General features: G+C 46.4%; 1 protein-coding gene across 6 annotated transcripts in view; it reads left to right on the forward strand.

Annotated features, from left to right (window-relative positions):
- The first annotated feature begins 492 nt into the window (after positions 1–492).
- The window catches only part of S100PBP (S100P binding protein), a 115,636-nt gene continuing 90,267 nt past the window's right edge, over positions 493–25,861 (forward strand). For 2 of the 6 annotated variants that reach the window (XM_077482022.1, XM_077482027.1), the window contains exon 1: positions 585–752. The gene's annotated coding sequence lies outside the window, so the exon portion shown is untranslated. The other 4 variants (XM_077482023.1, XM_077482025.1, XM_077482026.1 and 1 more) reach the window with 4 other exon arrangements.

Below are 25,861 nucleotides of genomic sequence, written 5' to 3' on the forward strand. Positions count from 1 at the left end.
GTGTGGGTGGGGGTGATGGAACCCCTGGCGTCACCACGGGCATATGACCACCCCCCCTGCCTCCCCCTAGTTTCGGCCCTGGGGACACATCCCCGAGAATATAATGTATGTCCCAAGGAATCATGGATTTCCTGTGCTCAGCCTCCCACCACCAACACCCAATACTCATGAAATGTGGCCTGGACCAACTGTCACCACATCCATAGTACCTCAGACAAGCAGCATGGAGAGCAGGAGGCCCTATCACAGGATAGACGTACCTTCTGGTACCTCCATAGGACTTAGCAGCCCCCCCCACCTCCCTCCATCACTGTAGACTGCTACCCACTACATAAAACACAAGTCACATCTCTGATCGGATAATATAGAGGGCCGCCCTTTCATTATATTACCGGCATCAGAGCTTCTCCTCTCCGGCTCACGTGTGCCCAGCCCATCACCTAGTTCCTAGTTGTCACGGATTGCATCCGGGGTTCACATCGATGCGTTCGGCACTCAGCTAAGCCTGCCTGCTCGTGCTCCTTGGTCTGAGTAGGTGCGCGTGCACATGAAAAGTTCCAGGAAAGAGTGCAGAGCAGGTAACGGTGGCATGTTGGCGCAGAGTGAGGGAAGTCGGGATGTCGTTCTAGTAGAAGTCTCGGATAGAGGTGGCTGTGTCCTTCCCGGGCTGTCCTGTTCCGTCTCCCCCTCAGTCTTGTGTATTGGAGCTCACTCTATACTTGTGGCGTCTCCGTCCTGCGGGTACTTCGCAGGTAAATGTTGGTGGTCTGTCCGTCCCAGGACTCGGGCCTACCTCATGTACTGGAAACTAACGGTCTCCCAGCACTCTCCTCTCATGTCTGTGTGTTGGAGCAAGGCTCTTCTCTCTTATGGTGGTCCATGAGGTGGGAACTTTTACCAACTTGTTCAACTACAGCTAATGGCAGCAAATCTTTATTAGTATTTAAAGCGGTAGTAAACCCGCAATTTTTTTTTTATTTTTTTTTAAACCTGCAAAGCAAAATGCATAATGAGCTAGTATGCACCGCATACTAGCTCATTATGAAATACTTACCTTAGAACGAGGCCCCGAAATCTGGCCCGATCCACGCTGAGGGAGCCGACATGCTCCCTCGGCGTCTCTTCCGGGTATCGCGGCTCCGGCGCTGTGAGTGGCCGGAGCCGCGATATCGTCACTCCCGCGCATGCGCGCGGGAGATTTCAGTCCGGCCGCACGAGCGCTGCCGGATTTTCACGGAGAGAACCCCCTTGTGCGCATGCGCCGCTGCAGTCAGCGGCGCATACCGAGGGGAATATCTCCTAAACCGTACAGGTTTAGGAGATATTTTTTTTTACCTACAAGTATGCCTTATTATAGGCTTTCCTGTAGGTAAAAGTTAAAAAATTGACCATACAACCACTTTAAAGGGATTGTAAGGAGATTTTTTTTTTTTTTTTTTAAATAACAAACATGTTATACTTACCTCCACTGTGCAGCTCGTTTTGCACAGAGTGGCCCTGAACCTGCTCTTCTGGGGTCCCTCGGCGGATGTCTCAGCTTCCTCCCTCAGATGCTTCTCACGTTCATGGGAACTCCCTCGCATGGTGAGAAGCATCTGCGGGCGCGCTCCCGTGATACAGCCGGCGGCTATAGCCGCTCGCTGTATCACACGGCCCCGGCGCTCCGCGTCGGTGGATGTGATTGACAGCAGCGCGAGCCAATGGCTGCGCTGCTTTTCATTCATCCACTCCAGCCAATCAGCGGCCAGGCTGAACGGTAGACAGTGGCGGGACTTTCGAGGGGTCAGGTAAGTAAAACGGGGGGCTGGCACTGTCAGATGTTTTTTCACCTTAATGCATAGAATGCATTAAGGTGAAAAAACATTTACCTTTACAACCCCTTTAATAGAATGGAAAGAGATTAGAACCCCTGTCAGTTTTTTTTTTTAATGCTGACTGTGCCCCCGTTAGGGAGATTCGCCTTCCCTAATTGCCCTGTTATCACTGAAAAGGGGGAAAAAATCCAAAATTTCTGGTTGTCCCCAGAACAGGAGTAGAAGGGGAATCTTTCATTGGGGACACTCTCGCTTCATGGTGTGGCTATGGGACAGGAAATCTACTTAATGAGATACAGATGGGGGAATACAACCTGACAGGGGCTATAACCCTCCCTTAGGCTGGGTTCTTAGTACTGCGACTTTGCCAGGTGACTTCCTGGCGACTTGAGTACTACTTTGAAGCGACTTTGTCTTGTGCACGTAAGCAGAGATAACCGCATACAAGAAGATGTCACGCACAGCGTGGGTACTCATCCTGCAATGTCAGATCCATATCACATCAGTATAGATGAGGATCCGACTTGGAGGTGACTTCCAATAAAGTCAGATAGAAGTAGTACAGGAACCTTTTCTAAAGTCAGAGTGACTCCAGTAGTGCTAATAAGACAGTTCTCATTGACTAACATGGGATATTACATGTCACGCGACTCAGGATCTCACAAGTTGGATCTCACGTTGCGGCAGTGTGAATTGAGTCCTAAAGGGTTTGTTGTTTTTCACCTTAATGCATCCTTTGCCATAAGTTGCAAAACCTTCTGTCAATGACTGGCCCCCCAGCCCTAATTTCCTTGGCGGAGACGCGCTCTCCCTCTCTGCATGGGGTCCCGACTCTTGATTGGATAGATTGCTAGCAGCGCAGCCATTGGCGCCCCCAAGGTAACCTCCCCCGGGGAGAGCGCTTCTCCTAGGGGGTTATCTGATGTGAGGAGGAGCCGCCGAGGGACCCCAGAAGAGGATGATCAGGGCCACTCTGTGCAAAACGATCTGCACAGTGGAGGTAAGTATGACCTGTTTGTTATTAAAAAATAAATAAAACACAAAGTCTTAAATCACTTTAAGCCCCATACACACTATTAGATTTTCTGCAGATTTGTTTTCAGATTTACCAAAACTATATAATATGAGGTCAAACCTTAAAGTGGTTGTAAAGGGAATTTTTTAAATAACAAACATGTTATACTTGCCTCCACTGTGCAGCTCGTTTTGGCCAGAGTGGCCCCGAATCTGGTCTTCTGGGGTCCCTCGGCGGCTGTCTCGGCTTCCCCCCGCAAGTACTTCTCACGCTCATGCGAGCTCCCACGCATGGTGAGAGGTACTTGCGTGGCGCACTCCCGTGATACAGCTGGCGGCTGTAGCAGCTCACTGTATCACTCGGCCCTGCCCCCTGGCGCACCGCATCATTGGATGTGATTGACAGCAGCGCGAGGCAATGGCTGCGCTGCTTTCAATCCATCCACTCTAGCCAATCAGCGGAGAGGCGAAGAGGATGTCGGAGGTGAGCGCGGGACTTTCGAGGGGTCGGGTAAGTAAAAGGGGGGGGGGGGGGCAGCACTGTCCAGATGTTTTTTCACCTCAATGCATAGAATGCATTAAGGTGAAAAAATGTTTACCTTTACAACCCCTTTAACCACCTCCTATCCACGCTATAGCCAAAAGAAGGCTGCAGCGCTGACTTAATTTGCCCGAGCAGCCTGTACGCCCCCTGCAGGGTGCACGTGGTGCGCTCTCTGATCAGCGAGGCTATGAGACTTGGCTGATCACAGATCGGAGTAAGAGGTCGATCTCGACCCCTTACCACATGTTCAGCTGTCAGCCAATGACAGCTGATCATGTGATGTAAACAGCCGGTAATTGGCTATTTTTTCTCCTCACGCTGGTTACGTGAGGAGAAAAAAAACAATCACTGGTGGCTTTGAGAGGGACATCAGTCCCGATTGTGGAGAGCCTCTGCAGAGGCTTCTTGTGTCACCTATCAGTGCCACCTATAAAAGTCACCACCAATGTGCCTCATCACCAGTGCTGCCTATCAATACCACCTACCAGTGCCCATCAGTGTCGCCTTATCTGTGCCTATCAGTGCAGCCTCATCAGCGAATGTCAATGAAGGAGAAAAATTACCCGTTTGCAAAATTTTATAACAAACTATAAAGCATGTTTGTCTCTCTTTGTGCTGAGACAAAAAATTATAAAAATGTAATTTTAATAAACAGTGTAGCATGACCCTCCCAGCAAATGAAGTCCCCGCTGTAGCTGTCTTTCGGCTATAGAGCAGACGGCAAGTGGTTAACCACCTGGCGCCCGACCTATAGCCGAATGACGGCCGTAGAGCAGGTGCTTTCGTCCGGGTGGCCATCCCTGGACGTCCTAATGTTTACTTCCGCAATGCGCACCGCCGCGGGCGCGCATCGGGGAAGTTCTGTGTTTGCCGTGTCCCCCGGGGACAGGCAAACACAGATCGCTGTAAACGGCCAATCACAGCGGCCGTTTACAGCGCGATCGGCGTGTCCAATGGGAGATGATCTCATATGTAAACATATGAGATCATCTCAGCGCCGCTCTCCCTCCTCACACAGAGTGTGAGAGGGGAGAGAAGAACGGCTGCAGCGCCGTCAGAGTAAAAAAGTAAAAAAAAAAAAGTGCCATCCCGCCCCAGTGCCACCTGTTAGTGCTATCTGTCCCCAGTGCCATTTGTCCCAAGTGTCATCAGTGCCACGTATCAGTGCCATTTGTCATCAGTGCCATCTGTCATCAGTTTCACGCGTCATCGGTGCCACGTATTAGTGCCATCTGTCATCGGTGGCACGTATTAGTGCCATCTGTCATCAGTGCCACGTGTCATCAGTGCCATATATTAGTGCCACATATTAGTGCCATCTGTCAGTGCCACATATTAGTGCCATCTGTCATCCGTGCCACGTGTCATCAGTGCCACGTATCAGTGTCATCATTGCCACGTATCAGTGCCATCTGTCATCAGTGTCGCGTGTCATTGTCCTGGTGCTTCAAAAGTGTAATAAGTAGTCAACAAGTTAGATGTGTAATTTATGTTCCTAGAACACATGATGGCGCTCCCTGCATGTTGGGCCTCTCTATGTGTCCAGGCTGTGAAAAAGTCCCACACGTGTGGTATTGTAATACTCAGGAGGAGTAGCAGAATTTTTTTGGGGGTGTAATTTGTGGTATACACATGCCATGTGAGAGAAATAACCTATTACAATGACAATTTTGTGGAGAAAAATAAAAAAAAATGAAAAATCTTAATTTTACAAAGAATTGTGGGGAAAAAATGACAACATCAAAAAGCTCACCATGCCTCTTACTAAATACCTTGGAATGTCTACTTTCCAAAAAGGGGTCATTTGGGGGGTATTTGTACTTTCCTGACTTGTTCGGGTCACAAGAAGCGAGATAGGCCACCAGTACATCAGATGTGATCAATTTTGTGCGATTCGCACCACAGCTTGTAGACTCTCTAACTTTCACAAAGACCAAATAATATCCACTAATTTGGGTTATTTTTACCAAAGATATGTAGCAGTATAAATTGTGGCCAAAATTTATGAAGAAAAATTAATAATTTGCATAATTCTGTCACAGAAACAAAGAAATATGCGTTTTTTTTTTTTTCAAAATTTTCGGTCTTTTTTCATTTATAGCGCAAAAAATAAAAACCCCAGAGGTGATCAAATACCACCAAAAGATAGCTCTATTTGTGGGAAAAAAAGGACAAAAAATTCATTTGAGTACAGTGTTGCATGACTAATTGTCATTCAAAGTGTGAGAGCACCGAAAGCTGAAAATTGGTCTGGGCAGGAAGGGTGTTTAAGTGCCCAGTAAGCAAGTGGTTAATGACAGCCTCTTTCTGAGATTTGTTTACAAGTTTTTTTTTTTTTTTTTTTGCTAGATAATTACTTAGAACCCCCAAACATTATACATTTCTTTTTTCTAACACACTAGAGAATAAAATGGTGGTCGTTGCAATACTTTCTGTCACACCGTATTTGCGCAGCGGTCTTACAAGCACACTTTTTTTGGAAAAAATACACTTTTTTAAATTAAAAAAGAAAACCGTAAAGTTAGCCCATTTTTGTTTATTTTTATATTGTGAAAGATAATGTTACACCGAGTAAATTGATACCCAACATGTAACGCTTCACAATTGCACCCGCTCATGGAATGGCGACAAACTTACCCTTAAAGATCTCCATAGGCGACATTTAAAAATATTCTACAGGTTGCATGTTTTGAGTTACAGAGGAGGTCTAGAATTATTGCTCTCGCTCTACTGATCACAGCGATACCTCGCGTGTGGTTTAAACACCGTTTTCATAAGCGGGCGATGCTCATGTATGCGTTCGCTTCTGCACACGAGCTCTGCCGGACGGGGCATGTTTAAAAAATTAAAATAAATGTTGTTCCTATTACAAGGAATGTAAAAAAAAAAAGCATGACGAGACCTCTTAAATATGAGGTCTGGGGTTTAAAAAGACCTCAGATCTCATATTTACACTAAAATGCAATAAAAAAAAATTTATTAAAAAAAATTTTGCTTTTAAGAGATATGGGCGGAACTGACGTTTTGACGCCGCTTCTGCCCTGCAATTTTATGGAGACGGGTGGATTCCATCTTCCCCTCGCTTTTCTCCATACCAGGCCAGGAAGAGGACCTGATCGCCTCCGCTGCTGCCATCGTCTATGGTAAGTGGCCCCTCTCCCGTCGCCGATAAAAGTGATCTTGCGACGAATCCACCCCAGAGACTACTTTTGTCGGAAAGCGAACTGCTCACTGAAGAAGAGGATGCCAGGGTTATGCCAGCTAGCTGCTGCCATAACGATATCCCTCTTCAAAGTACCGATGTATATCGGCGTAAGCTGGTCCGGAAGTGGTTGTTTCTCTAGTCGTCTGTCCAGGACAGCACTAGAGAGATAGGCTCCACCTCCAGAGGCAGGAAACACAAACCAGATCTTTAAAGGGCGGTCTCCGTCCCTTCCCCTTCAGTCTTTGTGTTTCCTCCACCGGAGGAGGAGGCTGGATCAGGAGCTCCCCTTCCCCTGACGGTGGGATAGCCCATAAGAGACGGGGAAGGAGTTCGGATTACCTGTTGGTAAACGGACGTTTTTGAAGTCCTCCGGTCGGGTTGACTGCAGCTTCGAACCGGCGTTCTCCTTCTGAAGCCCGGGGAGGGCGTTCGTTTCCCCGCCTGACAATAGGTTCTAAATTGGCGCGAAGTCAGGCGGGGGGCGGGCACAGGCTTCGAGTTCCGGCCTGTGCATCACAGGAGGAGGATAGAGGACTTCCGGCAATCCACTACCGGTTCCGGGTCGCGCGGCGAGCGTGGACGTTCGGGACTTTGGCGGCTATTATAAAAAGCCGCAGCCACGAGGCGTTCGCGCTGCATCGCTTTATCGCCATTACGAAGGAAAACCTCCAGGCGGTTAAGCGCGTGCTTCAAGCGTTCGTGCTGCATCGCTTCATCACCGTTACGAGGGGAAGCCTTCAGGCGTGCTCTGAACGAAATGGATGCAGTGGAGAGTGGCAGTGGAGCCGAACCAGCTCAGGTAGGCAAACACAGAGGTGTCTTGTACCTACAGGGCTGGGAGAGAGGGGGGGGGGGGGAGTAATGGACTAATCAATGCAAAGGCATTTTGAAATGGTCCAGGTGTATTTTTCCTCCCTCCCTCTCTCTCTCAAACAGGATCCGGACTAAAGAGTCTTGCGAATCCTGTTAGCGGTTGGTGGGGTGCACATAGGTGTTTGGTGAAGGCGTCCTATTTTGCTAAAGGTTTCGCTGACGTTGGCTTGTTTGTTTTTTCCCTTCCTTCTTCTCTCCTTCTCTTGCCTTAGGCTCTGCCCAAAGAACCAGAGAGGTCAGGGGGGAAGAAGAGATGTCCTTCATGTATGGCTAAATTAAAAGAAGGATGGTCTAAGCCCCTTTGTAAACCATGCATAGACAAATTGGTCTATAAGGAAGCTACGGGAGCTTGTAAGGATTTGATTTCTGGAGTACAGAAAGAAATGGAATCCATCAAAGCAATGTTAGCGAACCTTGAAACCCCAAAACCAGCCGCAGTCCCCTCTGCTTCCACCCCAGTTGTAGGTGACGAATCAGAGGAGGAGGAACTTGATTCTCTGGATGGCCTAAGTGAGGCGGCATCATCCAGAGATGTTCCTGTTCAAGGGTCAAGCTCTCCCAGATACAGGCTCTCACTCGAGGAGGTTGATGCCTTACTGGGGGTAATTTATGAGACACTCGAAATCAGAGAGGAGCCAGTCTCCCTGTCCTTGCATGACCGGATGTATCAGACCCTTAAAACTGATTCAGTTAGGGTCTTTCCGGTTCATAGCACACTGATAGACTCAATCAAAAAAGAGTGGGAGGAACCAGAGAAAAAGTTATTTTTTCCTAAAAGCATGAAGCGGAGATTCCCCTTCAGCGAGGACCCCTCTTGTGTTTGGAATAAAGTGCCCAAGGTAGACGCAGCTTTTTCCCAGTGTGCAAAGTCAACAGATCTCGCCTTTGAGGACATGGGTGTTCTAAAGGAACCCATGGATAAAAGGATGGAAGTACTGTTAAAGAGGTCATGGGAAGTAACCATGAATAACTTAAAACCTGCAATGGCCACGACAATAGTGGCTCGCAACTTGGAGGTCTGGCTGGAACAATTACAGGGCCACTTGGAAGGGGGGACCTCCAGAAAGGAAATTCTGGATTCCCTTCCTATGCTACATAAAGCAGCAGGCTATATAGCAGATGCCTCTGCGGAGTCTGTTAAATTGTCAGCCAGGACCGCTGCCCTCGTAAATTCATCACGTAGGGCACTTTGGCTGAAGTCTTGGTCGGGAGACTCAGCCTCAAAAGTGAGGTTATGTGGCATCCCCTTTGAGGGAGACCTTCTGTTCGGACAGGATCTTGAGAAAGTCCTGGACCGTACTGCAGACAAGAAAAAGGCTTTTCCTGTCAAACCTAAGAAGACTATAGGCAAACGCTTTTTTCGTCCTCAAAGACAGGGACAGTCACAAGGACAGACCTCTAAGGAGTCAACCCCTAAGAAACAGTGGATGGGAGGAAAACAGAAAAGCAATCTCTTTTCCTCTTCTAAAAAAACCACTAAATCCCAGTGACGCGGTTCCTGTGGGGGGGAGACTGGGGCAGTTCCTCCCACAGTGGGAATACACTACTCCAAGTCCTTTTATCCGGAGGATCATCAGGGAGGGTTACAAAATACAGTTCACACACGTCCCACCTGCAAGGATGTGTCTGACCAAACCTCCCAAAGACCCCCAGAAAGCGTCAGCTTTGCTGTCGCAAATTGGCGATTTAATAGATCAGAGGGTTCTAGTGCCAGTTCCGCCACAGGAAATAAATCAGGGTTTATATTCACACGTGTTTGTAGTAAGGAAACCGTCAGGCAAATTCCGGTTGATCTTGAATCTGAAGTTACTGAACAAGTGGGTAACTTACAGGAAATTCCGGATGGAAACAATTTTTACAGTGAGATCAGTACTCCCTCCAAATTGTTTCATGGCCTCTCTCGACCTAAGGGACGCGTATCTTCACATCCCGATTCGAGAAGACTCTCAAAAGTATTTGAGGATAGCGATTCTTTGGGGAAGTCAGATTCGATACCTCCAATTCAGGGCTCTGCCTTTCGGTCTGTCTTCTTCCCCCAGGATTTTCACCAAGGTCCTGGCAGAAGCATTGGCTCCCCTAAGACTGAAAGGGATCGCTGTCATACCGTACTTGGACGACCTTTTATTCTTTGCCCCCTCAAAGCTCCAATTGCAGGGAGATCTGAGGGTAGCTATCTCTTGTCTAAAAAGGTTGGGGTGGTTGATAAACCAAGAGAAGTCACACCTGATACCAACACAGGTCTTACAGTATCTAGGTTTTCTGGTGGATTCAGTGTAACAGAAAGTCTTCCTCACGGAGGAAAAAGTGATAAAGGTGAAAGACATGGTAACCTTCCTGCAGTCCAATCAGACAATTTCCATCAGGTCAGCTATGGCAGGGTTGGGCCTATTGGTGGCAACAATCCCTGCAGTTCCTTGGGCAAGAGCTCATTTCAGGTGTCTCCAGGCCAATATTCTGGGCAGTTGGGACGGGACACAAGAGTCCTTGGACAGGACTATCCATCTATCCTCAAAGACCAAAAGGTCTCTTTGGTGGTGGAAGAGAGAAGAGAACCTAGTACGGGGTCTTTGGTGGTCTCCTCCAGTGTCTGTTCGCATCACCACGGATGCCAGTGCTTGGGGCTGGGGGGCCCACTTGGGGTCGAAGGTAGCCCAAGGATGCTGGGGGAAGACACAGTCCCAGAGGTCAGCCAATTGGAGGGAGTTGCAGGCAGTCTGGGAAGCCTTAAGGGTGTTCGCCAGGGATCTGAAGGACCACCATGTACAGGTCCTTTCCGACAGTATAGTGACGATTTCCTACCTAAACAAGCAGGGAGGAACAAGATGCCCGTCCTTGATCAAACTAACAAGTACGATCATGCATTGGGCAGAAGAAAACCTAAAATCGCTTTCAGCGGTCCATCTAAAAGGGGTGGACAACCACCTGGCGGACTTTCTGAGTCGACACCGGGTGTACGAATCAGAATGGTCACTAAACAGGGAGATTTTCCAGATGTTAGTGCGCAAATGGGGTCTTCCGGAAGTGGACTTGTTCGCCAGGAAAGCGAACACCCAGGTCCCAGTATACTTTTCCCTAGAGAGGGAGGCAGGGGCAAAAGGGATAGACGCTTTGGCACAAAGCTGGGCTTTTCACATTTGCTACGCCTTCCCCCCATTCAAGTTAATTCCTCTAGTCCTGAGGAAATTTTTGCAGGAACAGACCACATTGATACTAGTGGTTCCGTACTGGCCGAAGAGACCATGGTTCTCGGTGCTGCTGGGCCTGACAGACGAACCTCCCCTCATACTGCCCGAGAGAGAGGATCTGCTGTCTCAGGGTCCAGTTCTGCTACAAGAACTACAGACCCTAAAGTTATCGGCCTGGCGTCTGAAGAGAGTCTCTTGAAGTCTAAGGGACTCTCAGATAGGGTAATTAAAACACTTCTTGCTAGTAGGAAGAAGGTAACCCAAGCAATTTATGTTAAATACTGGAAAGTTTTTTGTTCATGGTTGGACACTAAAAAGGTGTCTATAAGTATCCCGACAGTCTTGGAATTTTTACAAGACGGTGTGGATAAGGGGCTGGCCATTAGTACCTTAAAGGTACAAATTACGGCCCTGTCTGTTTTTTTGGATCAACCTCTGGCGATAGACCCGCTAGTTAGCAGATTCTTTAAGGGGTTGACCAGGATTAAACCTGTTCCTTTCAAAATTTTACCCAAATGGGACCTGTCAATTGTGTTACAGGGATGGGTAAAAAAGTCTCTGGAAGAAGAACCTTCCTTGAGATGGATCACGCTTAAAACGGTGTTCCTAGTGGCTATTTCCACAGCCAGACGCATTAGCGAGCTTCAGGCACTTTCGGTGAAAGAGCAGTTTTTACAAATTTTTGAGGATAGGCTGGTGTTGCGCACGGACCCTGGGTTTTTACCCAAAGTAGTGACAAAATTCCACAGAACACAGGAAATTGTTTTGCCTTCGTTCTGTGGGTCTCCCACTAATCCTAAGGAGGTTGAGTTCAACCAACTGGATGTGAGAGCCTGTGTCTTACAATATCTGGAGATGTCAAAAAACATTAGAAAATCAGATGCATTATTTGTTTTACATGCGGGTAAAAAATTGGGGTCACAAGCTTCAAAAAATACAATTGCAAGGTGGATCAAACAAGCTATTGTAGAAGCCTACAAAGGAATGAAAATGGAATGTCCTTTTTCCCCCATGGCTCACTCCACACGGGCGCTATCGACCTCATGGGCAGAGCGAGCTGGAGCAACACCAGAACAAATTTGTCGAGCAGCAACTTGGTCAAGCTACTCGACGTTTATGAAGCATTACAGATTGGACCTTATCTCAGCGCAAGACCAGGCGTTTGGGAGAAAGGTCCTTCAAGCGGTAGTCCCCCCCCTAATCTGGTAAGTTCTCGTTGATCCTCTCTAGTGCTGTCCTGGACAGACGACTAGAGAAAACGAGAGTTAGACTTACCGGTAACTCTGTTTCTAGGAGTCGTCCAGGACAGCATGGATTCCCTCCCTATATGCTGTTATAATGCTGGACAAGTGTTTTTGTCGTTACAGAAGCCGTTTCCGGGGAAGTTCTCGTTTACAAGACTGAAGGGGAAGGGACGGAGACCGCCCTTTAAAGATCTGGTTTGTGTTTCCTGCCTCTGGAGGTGGAGCCTATCTCTCTAGTGCTGTCCTGGACGACTCCTAGAAACAGAGTTACCGGTAAGTCTAACTCTCGTTTTTAGTTTGTATGCAGTCAGGCAGGCCCTTTCACTATGTGGTTTTGGTAAATCTGAAGGAAATTTGACAACAAAAATTGAATAGGGTCTCAAGCCCCATACACACTATCAGATTTTCTGCTGATTTTTGTTTTCAAATTTACCAAAACCATATAGTGCAAGGGCCTGCCTGATTGCATACAAATTGAAACCTAAGGTTTGACCTCATATTATATGGTTTTGGTAAATCTGAAGACAAAAATCAGCAGGAAATCTGATAGTGTGTATGGGGCTTAAAGTGGATGTAAACCCAAACATCATCCTTTCTAAACTACTGCCATAGGGGTTATCTAGAAGGATATACATGCCTCCTGCATGTATCTTTAACTGTCAAATGTCTCCCCTCTGTCTGTGACTGTCTGTCTCTGTCTGTGAGACCCAAAAAACTGCATATTCTGTGGATGGGTCTGTTGTCTGGAGCTCGGTGAGTGGAGTCGTGATGTCAGTAGACTCCCCGCCCACCTCTACAGTACCCTCAATATGCATTTTCTCGTGTGTATTTCTTACCCTGAACTTCTGCTATGATCTCTAACATCCAGTGAAAAGACAGGAAAGTAACCACATGACTTCAGCATGCCCAATCATGCTAAGGTGTGGAACGCCCAATTCTGGCAGAGCAGCAGAAGAAAGGAGTGGGAGGGAATTAAAAAATATTGCATGTCTCTTAGCCTAGTGCATCACCGGTCACTCATAGCAAGGGGGAGGATTTGTCAAAGTTTTTCTCTGTTTGTCAAGATTTATCTCACTGAACAATAAAATAGGATTGCTCAGAGCTGCATTAACTCTGTATGGCAAGACTGGGCTCAAATGATAGGAAATCTTATACTCTACATTATGACATCAAAAAGAAAATTGGGGTTCACCCCTAAGCAATCCGATTCCTGTCCAAATTGACAGTTGGTTTGCATATCGCAATGCAATCTGTGGGTGTCATCAACTTTGTATTGACACCCGCAGCAGTTCACATAGGGCAGTATGAACTGCCTGCGAGTTGTTTGTGATGCAGGAACCCGTACTGGATTTGCACAGGTTCTTGCATCGCAGCAGTGGGAACCGAGCCTAAAATGACATCACAGGTATGATGGAAAAATGAACACGTAACAGGTTTCACACTGAATTCAGCCCTTACTCAAACATCTTAATATTCTGGATTTGTACATGTTACTGAATCTCAGTAGGGAGAGTCGGTCACTCTCCTAGAGCAGCATTAATTTGGCCATTCCCTTTAGTTCTACATTCAGTAAATATTTCTATTGGTGGTCATTAGAAACACCACTACAGTATATGGGCATTTCTAAAAAAAAAAAAAATATATATATAAAATGTTTTTTTTTTGTTTTCGTACATCACGGGACACGGAGCCATAGTAGTTACTATGTGGGTTATAGGCCGCCTTCAGGTGATGGACACTGGCATGCCCTAAATTAAAAAGTGCACTCCCTACATAACCCCTCCCACTGGTGGGAGTACCTCAGTTTTTTTCGCCAGTGTCTAAGGTGTTGGTCACGAGTAAAGATGTGCTGTGCTCTACTGGAGAAATCCTTGCTGGGGCTAGCCATGCAGCCGGATCCATTCAAAGTGTCTTTTTGGCAGAATTGAATGGTACCCGGGCCTCGTATCCGAAGAAACAAGGTCTAGCCTGTAATGCTTCTCTTTAGAGGGCTGCACCCTGGGACCCAGTACTTTTTGGTATTAAAGCCATAAGGTTTTTACTCGAGGTGGTGCTATTACAGGTCCAGAATTGTGGGTTTCCTCTAGGATCCCCTGCTCCTGAAGGTTTAACAGAACCCACCGTGAAGGGTGAAGATTGCGTGTGTTGGTTTACCACAGAAAACCCTGCGACGGGAAGTGGAGTTTTCTAAAAAAAAAAAAAATGCTCAATACAAGTGGTAAATGCTCAATACAGTCCCCAGTGGTAACACAAAGGCATGACAACACTTACTAAATTTTAAAGTGGTTGTAAACCCTCTTTTTGGACTTCTACCAATAGGTAAGCCTAGAATTGAGCACCTTTCTTATGATTGTCTCCTTTAAAGCGGAAGTAAACCTTGATGGGTTTTACTTCCTCTTTTGCTTGCTGCAAAGCCTGCAATTGAAAAGCATAATGGGCTAGTATGTGATAGCCCATTATGTGCCACTTACCTGCAAAAGAATCCAGCGATGTCCCCTGTGTAGGCGGCATCCATCTTCTGGCCTCTTTTCCTTCTGGGCCGTGTGACGTCACGCCAGAGCCTCGTGACGTCACACACGGGAGCTGCGATTACCGAAACTGCACTTAGTTTTGTTTATTCCCCAAGCATGCACCGTTTAAATTTTTGGCGGACTACAAGTGAAATATCTCCTAAATAATCCTAAACTTACTGAGCCCAGGAGCGAGCCTGGGTGCCTTGTGCAGGAGGAAGGGGCCAGAAGCGCCAGCAGGGGACCCAAAAAGCGGAGGATCAGGGCTGCTCTGTGCATACCCACTGCATAGAGCAGATGAGTAACATGTTTGTTATTTTTTGTTATTTTTTACTCTTGCTTTTAATAACTCTCTAGGATGACTTTCCTTCTGCTCATGATGTCATGCACAGGGGTAGGGGATCTACAAAGGGAAAAACAGGAAAAAGGGTCTGGGAAAGTAAGCATAGCCACTAATACACGGTCAAATACTTGAGGTGACCGTCAATAGATCATTCGCCTATTATGGTGTTGTTGCTGTAACCATAGCATATAACGAACAAATTAGCCCGATAGAGCCAGGCTAAAGGGGGATACTTTTAGCAACAAATTATAGATCAAGCTTTCAATCAATTTATTGAAATTTTATTTAAACAATTATGTATCAAAAAGATCGTAAGGTGCATTGATTAAAACTGACCGAATGAACAATCAGATTTGGTTACTGCATGCAAATGTGACGAACAGGACAAACCTAAAACAACATATAACACTGAACAAGTCCGGACGTATTGTTTTAGTCCACTGCTACCACACATCAATATACAGTGGTGTGAAAAAGTGTTTGCCCCCTTCCTCATTTCCTGTTCCTTTGCATGTTTGTCACACTTAAGTGTTTCGGAACATCAAACCAATTTAAACAATAGTCAAGGACAACACAAGTAAACACAAAATGCAATTTGTAAATGAAGGTGTTTATTATTAAAGGTGAAAAAAAATCCAAACCATCATGGCCCTGTGTGAAAAAGTGATTGCCCCCCCTGTTAAAACATACTATAACTGTGGTTGTCCACACCTGAGTTCAATTTCTCTAGCCACACCCAGGCCTGATTATTGCCACACCTGTTCACAATCAAGGCATCACTTAAATAGCAGCTGCTTGACACAGTAAGGTCCACCAGAAGATCCTTAAAAGCTACACATCATGCCGAGACCCAAAGAAATTCAGGAACAATTGAGAAAGAAAGTAATTGAGATCTATCAGTCTGGAAAGGGTTATAAAGCCATTTCCAAAGCTTTGGGAATCCAGCGAACCACAGTGAGAGCCATTATCCACAAATGGCAAAGACATGGAACAGTGGTGAACCTTCCCAGGAGTGGCCGGCCGCCCAAAATTACCCCAAGAGCGCAGCGACGACTCATTCAAGAGGTCACAAAAGACCCCACAACAACGTCCAAGGAACTGCAGGCCTCACTTGCCTCAGTTAAGGTCAGCGTTCATGCCTCCACCATCAGGAAAAGACTGGGCAAAAATGGCCTGCATGGCAGAGTTCCAAGGAGAAAACCACTGCTGAGCAAAAAGAACATCAAAGCTCGTCTCAATTTCTCCACAACACATCTTGATGATCCCCAAGACTTTTGGGACAACATTCTGTGGACCGATGAGACAAAAGTGGAACTCTTTGGAAGGTGTGTGTCCAAGTATATCTGGCGTAGAAGGAACACTGCATTTCATAAAAAGAACATTATACCAACCGTAAAATATGGTGGTGGTAGTGTGATGGTCTGGGGCTGTTTTGCTGCTTCAGGACCTGGAAGACTTGCCGTGATAAAAGGAACTATGAATTCTGCTGTCTACCAAGAGATCCTGAAGGAGAATGTCCGACCATCTGTTCGTGTACTCAAGCTGAAACGAACTTGGGTTCTGCAGCAGGACAATGATCCTAAACACACCAGCAAGTCCACCACCGAATGGCTGAAGAAAAACAAAATGAAGACTTTGGAGTGGCCTAGCCAAAGTCCTGACCTGAATCCTATTGAGATGTTGTGGTATGACCTTTAAAAAGGCCGTTCATGCTCGAAAACCCTCTAATGTAACTGAATTAGGACAATTCTGCAAAGATGAGTGGGCCAAAATTCCTCCAGGACGCTGTAAAAGCCTCATTGCACGTTATCGCAAACGCTTGGTTGCAGTTGTTGCTGCTAAGGGTGGCCCAACCAGTTATTAGGTTTAGGGGGCAATCACTTTTTCACACAGGGCCATGATGGTTTGGATTTTTTTTCACCTTTAATAATAAACACCTTCATTTACAAATTGCATTTTGTGTTTACTTGTGTTGTCCTTGACTATTGTTTAAATTGGTTTGATGTTCCGAAACACTTAAGTGTGACAAACATGCAAAGGAACAGGAAATGAGGAAGGGGGCAAACACTTTTTCACACCACTGTAAATGTAAATTTGGTAAGATGGGATCTAATTGTATCCCCTATATCATCTAATTAAAAAGTGGTTAGGTAGTGGGCTAATTCAATTCTGGAGTGGGGGGGGGGCGCAGTGCGAGAGTCGTGAAGGTTTAGGCTTAAATATTAAGAATGCACAGAAATGTCCTATATTCATCATTGGAAATCCACTTCATATGGTAATTATTCATCCTTAGGTAGCACTGGAAAGTTGGAATAAAAAATTGTATAGAAATAAATACAAATAGTATTAATGTATAGCAGCTTATTTCAAAACACTCTAAGAGAAAAGTCCAAAGCTCATTCAATGCAATCAAAAGGCTCCTATGAATATCATAGATCACATAGATGACGAATTCATTAGTTCCCGGTTAACATTTATGGCTAAGAGCCGATGAACGTCTGAGATGAAGCTACGCTAATGGCCATAGCGAAATACGTTGATGTCACTACACTGCCCTGTTCCGAGACGCTACTATAGTGGAGTGAGTACTGACTGAGCCGGGAGCAGTAACTTGAGAGGAGAGCCCAGGACCGTTCAGAGTTACGGAAGTGGTGGCCGCAATATCCACATACGCCAATCCTTCTCTCCGCATCTCTGCACGCCAACCCCCCTTCCGCTGTATCCGTTGTTGTAAGTTCAGTTCCAATCAGCTGTTATCAGGCTGACGTATGTGGACATTGCGGCCACCACTTCCGTAACTCCGGACGGTCCTGGGCTCTCCTCTCAAGTTATTGCACCCGTCAGTACTCGCTCCACTATACAAACAAACCCAAGGATAAACTGAGGAAAAAACCAAGCCCCGCCAGGGCACCCCAGTATCTGTGGTACGTAACACTAACTTATAAGTGTCCCCACAGTGGAGGCACATGCATTCTGATGGATAGGTGAGAGCAGGTGGACTGAATGGGAGCCACCCCTTCTTAAAGGTACAGGAGCACACAGTGTGGGCTGGTGGTATATAAAGCTTGCTTTTTCCCTCAGTTTATCCTTGGGTTTGTTTATATCTGTTGTTAGCCTTCCAAGCTTCTTACTGCGATAGCCAGCTATAGGTGTGAGCAGGTGGCGTCTTTTTGTATCACTGTTGTGTTTTTTGGTCAGGCATCTCACAGACACCTGTGTTGCCATTGTGCTGGGTGTTCAGTGTGCTCCTGTACCTTTTTAAGAAGGGGTGGCTCCCCTTCAGTCCACCTGCTCCCACCTATCCATCAGAATGCATGTACCTCCACTTTGGGGACACTTATAAGTTAGTGTTGGTACCACAGATACTGGGTTGCCTTGGCGGGGCTCTGTGGCTTACGCATGCATTTGCAAATATGTGCAGACTAAACCCCTGTTTTTAACGCATACTGTTAGACAGGTTATTCGGTTGTCTGTGGGTTGGTGGTAAGTAAAGCTTGTTTTGTTTCCTCGGTTTATCCTTTGGGTTTGTATCTGCTGTTAGCCTTCCAAGCTTCTTACTGCGATAGCCAGCTATAGGTGTGAGCAGGTGGCGTCTTTTTGTCTCGCTCCACTATAGTAGTGTCTCAGGACAGGGCAGCGTAGTGAAGTCAACGCATTTCGCTATGGCGATTAGCGTAGCTTCATCTGGGACATTCGTTGGCTCTTAGCCACACACCCTTTTATTGTAAATTTGCTGGCGGCCATTACCAATGAGTTTCATAATTTTAAAGGGACAATGTCCTGTTAGCAACAACAACTCGCATGCATTAACCTCCCATCCTCATCATTCGATTGGCATCCCACTTGTGCGGACGAGTAGAGACCTGGAGCTGCCGCTGTGATACCAATATCACTAATACTGAACGGAGTGGTAATGTATTGATTGACACACGATCAAAGTAACATGTAATGGGAATCTTGAAAAGTTGGGGCACAACCTCTCAATGTGGAAAGCAACAGGTTAGTCAGCTTACTTGGGACCTGTGCTAATAGGCTTTATGCTTTTCTCTGCTTACAAGTAAATAGGAACCCAAAAGCAGCTTAAAACAAATCACCAGGAGGTCAACCGCAGGTCAGATGCATCTGTCAGTGGAATTTGGAATGATCTCAGAAGCAATGCAAATGGCTATCAAATGCAGGCTAAATGTACTTGAGAGCAAGCAGTGCAGCTAAGTTTCTGCTCCCCCTGAGCATTGCTACTGGCTGGATATAGTATCAACTCTACAGACAAGAGTACATGCCAATCTCTAGGCAACCACACACATTTGTCTTCCACGCTGAGGCACCAAGACTTCCCTTAGTCTTCTCTGTATTTAAAAGTCAATCCTCAGTCCTCCTCTCCGCACGCCAACCCCCCTTCCGCCGTATCCGCTATTGTAAGTTCAGTTCCAATCAGCTGTTATCAGGCTGACGTATGCGGACATTGCAGTCACCACTACCGTAACTCCGGGCGGTCCTAAGCTCTCCTCTCAAGTTATTGCTCCCAGCTCAATCAGTATTCACTCCACTATAGTAATAGTACCTTTTAAGAAGGGTTGGCTCCCCTTCAGTCCACCTGTTGCCACCTATCCATCAGAAGGCATGTACCTCCACTTTGGGGACACTTATAAGTTAGTGTTGGATACCACAGATACTGGGGTGCCTTGGCGGGGCTCTGTGGCTTATGCATGCATTTGCAAATGTGTGCAGACTAAACCCCTGTTTTTAACGCATACTGTTAGACAGGTTATTCGGTTGTCTGTGGGCTGGTGGTAAGTAAAGCTTGTTTTTTCGTGGTGTTGTCCCTGGCCTCACGACCAGGGACAAACCCCACTTGGTCACCATGAATTAAAGAGGGAAGAAGGGGGGCTAAGCGTGTAGCTAGAATTTTAGCGTCAACGTTCAGTAAAGATATGGGGCGATAGTTGCTACACAGTGTGTGGTCTTTCCCGGGTTTAGGGATCACCACTATCTGGGCTTGCAAAAGCGCAAGAGACAGTGGATGGTGGTCATCCACCTCCTCGAATGCCTTCGCCATTATTGGGGCCAGTTGTGCAAATTGTTTAAAAAATAGAGGTGTGTAGCCATCTGGACCAGGGCTCTTACCCTTCTTAAGACCGTTTATAGCGTCTAAAAAGTCAGAGGTGGTCAGTGGTTGTTCCAGGTCTGCTGCCACTTCTGGGGCTATCCTTGGCAGTGCTGTGTCTTGTATGTATTGTAAAAGGTCCGAGTGCGAGGAGGGGTCAGGGTTGGTAGCTGCTGGGAGGTTATACAGAGATGAATAAAAGTCCCGGAAGTCCGAAACTATTTCCGAGTTTTTGGAGTGTTTCATGTGGGAGGAGGACATGAGGTGTGAGATATTTTGTCTACGTTGTTGGGGGTGTATAGTACGAGCGAGGTGTCTCCCGCATTTATTTGCGTGGGCATAAAAGAGGTGTCTGCCTTTAATACAGGCATTCAGAGTGCTCTGTGAATATCTGTTTGAGGTCCCTACGTGCATTAGAAAGTTCTGCCAATGTCCTAGAATCCAGGGAATGTTTATGGGAATCTTCGAGGGTAGATATCAGCTTGGAACACTTGGCTGATATCTGCTGTACAGGCTTTTTTTAATCGAACCATGCTGTATGAAAACTCCTCGTAACACACATTTCAGTGTCTCCCATTTGGTTAGATTAGAGGTATCATCATGAGCATGGGTAAAATTAAATTCCACAATCGCTGCGGTTATCACTGCACTACACACAGGGTAATTTAAAAGGTTGTCATTCAGTCTCCAGGAGTTACGTCTAGGGAGGTGTGGGGGTCTCCCAAGAGTGAAATGCACCGGAGCGTGGTCAGACCATATTTTCAGGCCAATCTCGCTGACAGGGTCACAGTCTAACATTGATTGGGAGATAAGGATGTAATCAAGCCTACTGTAGGAGTTATGTGCAGGAGAGTAGTAAGTATAATCCCTGTCAGACGGGTGTAGTACCCTCCATGGATCCACTAGGGACATGTCTTTCAGAGCGGTGCGTATATTAGTCAGCGTGGATGGTGGTATATTCGACTTGCCAGTAGACAAGTCCAGTCTCGGTACAAGTGGTATGTTCAGGTCCCCTCCTAGGATCAGATTGTGAGTTCCAAAGGCATGTAGGCGGGACGCCATGGAGGAAAGGAAACGATACTGATTCTGATTTGGAAAAAAAACATTAGCAATGGTTAAAACAGTTTGCTGATATTGTAGTTTCAAAAATACATATCTACCTTTGGGGTCTATTTCCTGATCAAGTACCACAGGGTTAAAGGAATTATGGAAGGCCACGGAGGCACCTCTTGTCCTGGCTTAGGGGTTAGTGCTGTGGAACCAGGTCGGGAAACATTTGTCGGAAATGGAGGGGGTTTTATCTGACCGGAAGTGAGTTTCTTGTAATAATAAAATTTGTGTTTTAGCTTTGTGAAAGTGATGTAGAATATGTCTACGCTTTTCTGGTGTGTTAAACCCTCTACAATTAAGAGAGGAAATTTTGATATTTAGGGAAGACATAGTGGGAGGGGGCAAATGGGGGGTATTAGGGTTCCTGTCTAGGGAGCTGGAGGAGGCATCTCCAGCTTTGAGGATGAGGGATTGGTGAATGGAGGTTAAAACTCAGGAAAAGGGGAGGGCGCTGAGGAAATAGAAGGTTACCAGCCCCAACAAAGGGGCTTAACATTAACGTCCAGGTAGGACACACGGGAGCACCGTCAACCCCAAGAGGGCCCCGGCGGACCTGTGCAAATATGCTAGTATATAACACCCTCAGGTAGGGTAAGCAGGGCTCAGTTAGACTACACCCCCTAGTGTTCAGTGGGGAAGAGGGAGGTGAACACTACACAGTAGTTCTAAGAATATATAAAAAACAGAGGCAGTAAAGACTCACACCCTAACGTGGGGAACATGGTAGGGCGAATCCCAGGGGCACCGCCCCAACATAGTAAGACGTCTAATAAAAGATGCTTGCCTAAGGCGCGCAGCACAGTGCGTTAAAAGAGCTTAAACCAACAATTAACAGTGCAAAATTAGTAACATGAGTGGCTGAGATACAACAGAAGTTTGTGTCCGGATCAGACACATGTCTGTGTTCAGGGTGGCTGTCAGATGGGCCTGAACTGAGTCCCGCTACTCCGGAGAGGTGTCAAAAACAGTTAGACCAAGTAGGTAGAGAGGAAGTCCTGAAAAGGGGACAGAGCCCCATGGTCGGCAATGTATTGCTAGCACTCAAAGTCAAGTCAGGCGTTCTCTCTGGAAAGGGGTGAATGGAACACCCATCAGCCACTGCAAAAGGTGGACCGGGGCAGCAAAATAACAAGAGCTAAAGAAAAAAACAGGGGGAGTTCCCCCATAAAAGGACCAGAAAATCATCCCGAAGGGGATTTAGAAGTTTGGGATCGGGATCTCTTCTTTCTGGACTGCTTTTCCCATCTGGGGGCTTTAGGAAAACCTGGGGTGGCCGCTTCCAATGGCCAATCCGGAATTTTAATCTGGGGCAGTTCAAATGCTCCTAGGAAATTAGGCAGGTCTCAGAGGGTGCGAAAGGTAGCCAACTTACCCTTGTGGGATGCAAACAAGTGGAAGGGAAAGCCCCACCTGTATTTGATTTGCTTGGAATGAAGGGCATCCGTGAGCGGTTTCAGGGCTTTCCTCATGAGTAAAGTCTGCCTTGAGAAATCCGTCAGAAGCATAATAGGTGTGCCATTAAACAAGATGGAGTCTTGGGTACGGGCAGCTTGCATGATCTCAGATTTAGTGTGGAAGAAATGTATGCAACAGATGATATCTCTAGGGTACGCTGGGTTAGGGTTGCGAGGGCCCAGAGACCTGTGGATTCTGTCAATTTCCAGATGATCTTCTTTAGGTTTATTCAGCAGTTGATTAAACATTGCTGTGGCCACCTTAGCTAGGTCCTTGTTCTTAACCAACTCGGGACCCCACGGATGCGAATATTGTTGCGGCGACTTCTATTCTCCTGGTCGTCGAGACCATAGAACAACTGTTGAATCTGATTTGTATGCTCTTGCAATATGTGATCATGTTCTATAATCCTGTTCACTGACTCCTCAACAGTGGCTTCAATATCCTCAAAGCGCTGACCTATATCATGGTGCAGGTCAGTGATCTCACGTTTATATGAGCGCTCCAGCCTGCTGATGTAAGCCTCAATGTCCCCTTTAGTGGGGAGAGCTTTAATATAACTCTCCATATCCCATGTCCCATGCTGGTTGTGTGTTTGAGGCAATGGGCTCCTGGGTCGCATCGGGCTCTGGGGGCTCTGGTTTCCCGGCTCGGGATTGCGGTGAGGGAGGGGAGGGTGCAGGCTGTGTGGCCAGTACCTGTGAGGCAGTGAGGGCTGCCACGCGTGTCGCTGCCATCTTGGAAGCCGGCGTGGTCCGGCTTGCGGGTCCCTTCGTGACGAAATAACTGCCGATTTCCCCTTTTTGTGACTCCCCGAGGTGCGGGGGGGGTGTCATCCGGTCCCCCTTCTGCTCATGAGGAAAGGCTGTGCAGCGATAGCTGGCTGTGCGCCGTATTGTGCTGTGAAGCGGGAGCTGAGGTCTCAAGCTGCCGTCTCCTTCATGCGCCAAGCCACGCCCTGGGCCTTATTTTAATATTTTACTCGCCCTACATTTAAGAAGACAGTTTGTGGTGCTGGAGGGGTCTCGGCCAATGCTGCAGACACTTCATATTTTGAAACTATTAATTGGAGCAAAACACCAGGCAAACATCCAGGTACCTAGCTAAAATACGTAAATTGTTTGCAGTTCTGTGAAAAGGTCACTGGACCTCTATGGTTAAATGAATGGAAGTCTGTAACAACTTGCCTCATGCAGGAATAATTCCTAATACGAGTGATGGCTGGGGGTTTTATGGGGAGTCTGGGTTCAACTTAAAGTGTTACTAAACCCAGGACGATGCATTTACTATATCTGGTCTCCCACAGTACCCAGAACATGGAAATGCAAATATTTTAATAAATTATAAACTGCTAAATACCTTTTTTCATCTGCAGTTAGAGCAGTCTTGTGACTATTGGTGTCTGGTTAAAGCTTGTAGGAGGAGTTTTCATTTTCCTCTGATTGTCTTATGTGGCTGCGTGACCCCTGACTTTCTGTCTGAGCGGTGCTGATTGGTCTTGTGCTGATCAAATGCACTTGCCGAAGAAAAAACCCCGCCAGAATTGCACACCAAATTGAGCATGTGCAGAGTGACTCCAAAGGCTTTATCTTATCAGGAGATGGATTGAGGACTGTGGAAGAAGGGGAGGATCAGAGAAGACAGGATCAAACGGCCTTTTTGCACAATACGGAGGATTAACGCCTTAGGATACACAGTGAGTATGACAAGTATGCTTTACTGCATGTACAGATTGATTTTACTGTTGCGGCTTTACAACCACTTTAAAGTGTTACTAAAACCACAAGGTTTTTGACCTTATGCATTCTGTGCATTAAGGTGAAAAAGCTGCTGTGGTGCAGACCCCGCCTTTTTCTTACTTGAACTCAATCTGATCCAGCGACGTGCACGAGCACAGCGGCTCCAGCTGCTATCTCTCCTCATTGGACAGGTTGAAAGCAGTGGGAGCCGCTGGCTCCCGCTGCTGTCAATAACATCCAGTTACAGCCCCTTTTTAAATACAGAGAAGAATAAGGGAAGTCTTGGTGCCTCAGAATGGAAGACAAATGTGTGCGGTTGCCTAGATTGGCACGTACTCTTGTCTTTAGGATAGAGTTGATACTATATCCAGCCAGTAGCAATGCTCAGGGGATAGGGAGGGGATTGTCTGGGGGAGCAGAAACTCCGCTGCACTGCTTGCTCTCAAGTACATTTAGCCTGCATTTGATATCCATTTGCATTGCTTCTGAGATCATTCCAAGCTCCATTGACAGATGCATCTGACCTGCGGGTGACCTCCTGGTGATTTGTTTTAAGCTGCTTTTGGGTTCCTATTTACTTGTAAGCAGAGAAAAGCATAAAGCCTATTGGCACAAGTCCCAAGTAAGCTGACTAACCTGTTGCTTTCCACATTAAGAGGTTGTGTCCCAACTTTTTAAGATTCCCGTTACATGTTACTTTGTGAGTAGGTTGTGTGGGCCAGCACCAGGATCTTCATTTATTAGAACCATTGGGCGGTTGTCCTTCCATTTTTCCATGGAGGGTTTTAAGCAACTGAGGGACTACATGCGTGTGCACACTCCATGCTCCTGTTTCTGCTACTCAGTGTGAGGTAGTCCTTTCCTGCCACTGAGCACAGGAATAGTACATTTCCACATTGGTTAGTCCTTGCTGTCTCCTACAATTGACCTGGTCTCCTCCAGCCAATTGAATCTTGCCTGCTTTCGGTAGTTATTTGGTAAGTGTCAAGGTTTTACCTTGTTGTCTAAGGTAAGTTATCCCTACTTGCAGTACAAAATGTCAGATCCCAGATTCCCTAAACGCTGATCCCATAGTTGTAGAATGCATTGAGTGCATGGCGGCAGCTCTGAACTGTTGATTTATCGGTCATTACATGATGACACGATCGTTTGTGCTCACAGCCGAATGTTCGTTTTTCGAAAATGGGTTTGGACGTTTTTGCGTATAGTGTATGGCCAGCATTAGGCTGTTTTTAAAATTGTCCTCTACTTAAAGTGGTTAAAACAAACACATGGCTGTAGCTTGTTTAGGCTTTAAATACAATTCATTACATTAACTTAGTTTATTATAGGCATGTAAAAAACATTGACAATTTAGGCAGCACTGTAGATTTACATCCCTGTTCTCAAAGAGCTTCGTCATTATCTAAGTTTCCTACACTCGAGGCCCCTTACATACACAGCCATACAGCTGCAGTGCATTCCTCTCAGGTCTGCTGCTTTCCAGAACCTAGTCCCTGAATAGACTGCCTGTAGCAGGGAGCATTGCTGCTAAACAACTCCAGTGCATGGGGCCTAAGCAGTATTGCGACCTGGGCTATGTTTTAAGCCAAATCAGGTTTGCTTTAATATTAAATTCTAAAATGGCTCTTGCAGTAGCTTTTATGATCTCTCTATCTAATATTATTTTATTTTATTTTTTTTAGCAAAAGTGTAGTTGTCCACAGTATAGGATATTTTTT

The sequence above is a fragment of the Lithobates pipiens genome, unplaced genomic scaffold (genome assembly GCF_037356315.1).
Source record: "Lithobates pipiens isolate NorthernLeopardFrog02 unplaced genomic scaffold, aLitPip1_a1.2 Scaffold_16, whole genome shotgun sequence".
Lineage (NCBI taxonomy): Eukaryota > Metazoa > Chordata > Amphibia > Anura > Ranidae > Lithobates > Lithobates pipiens.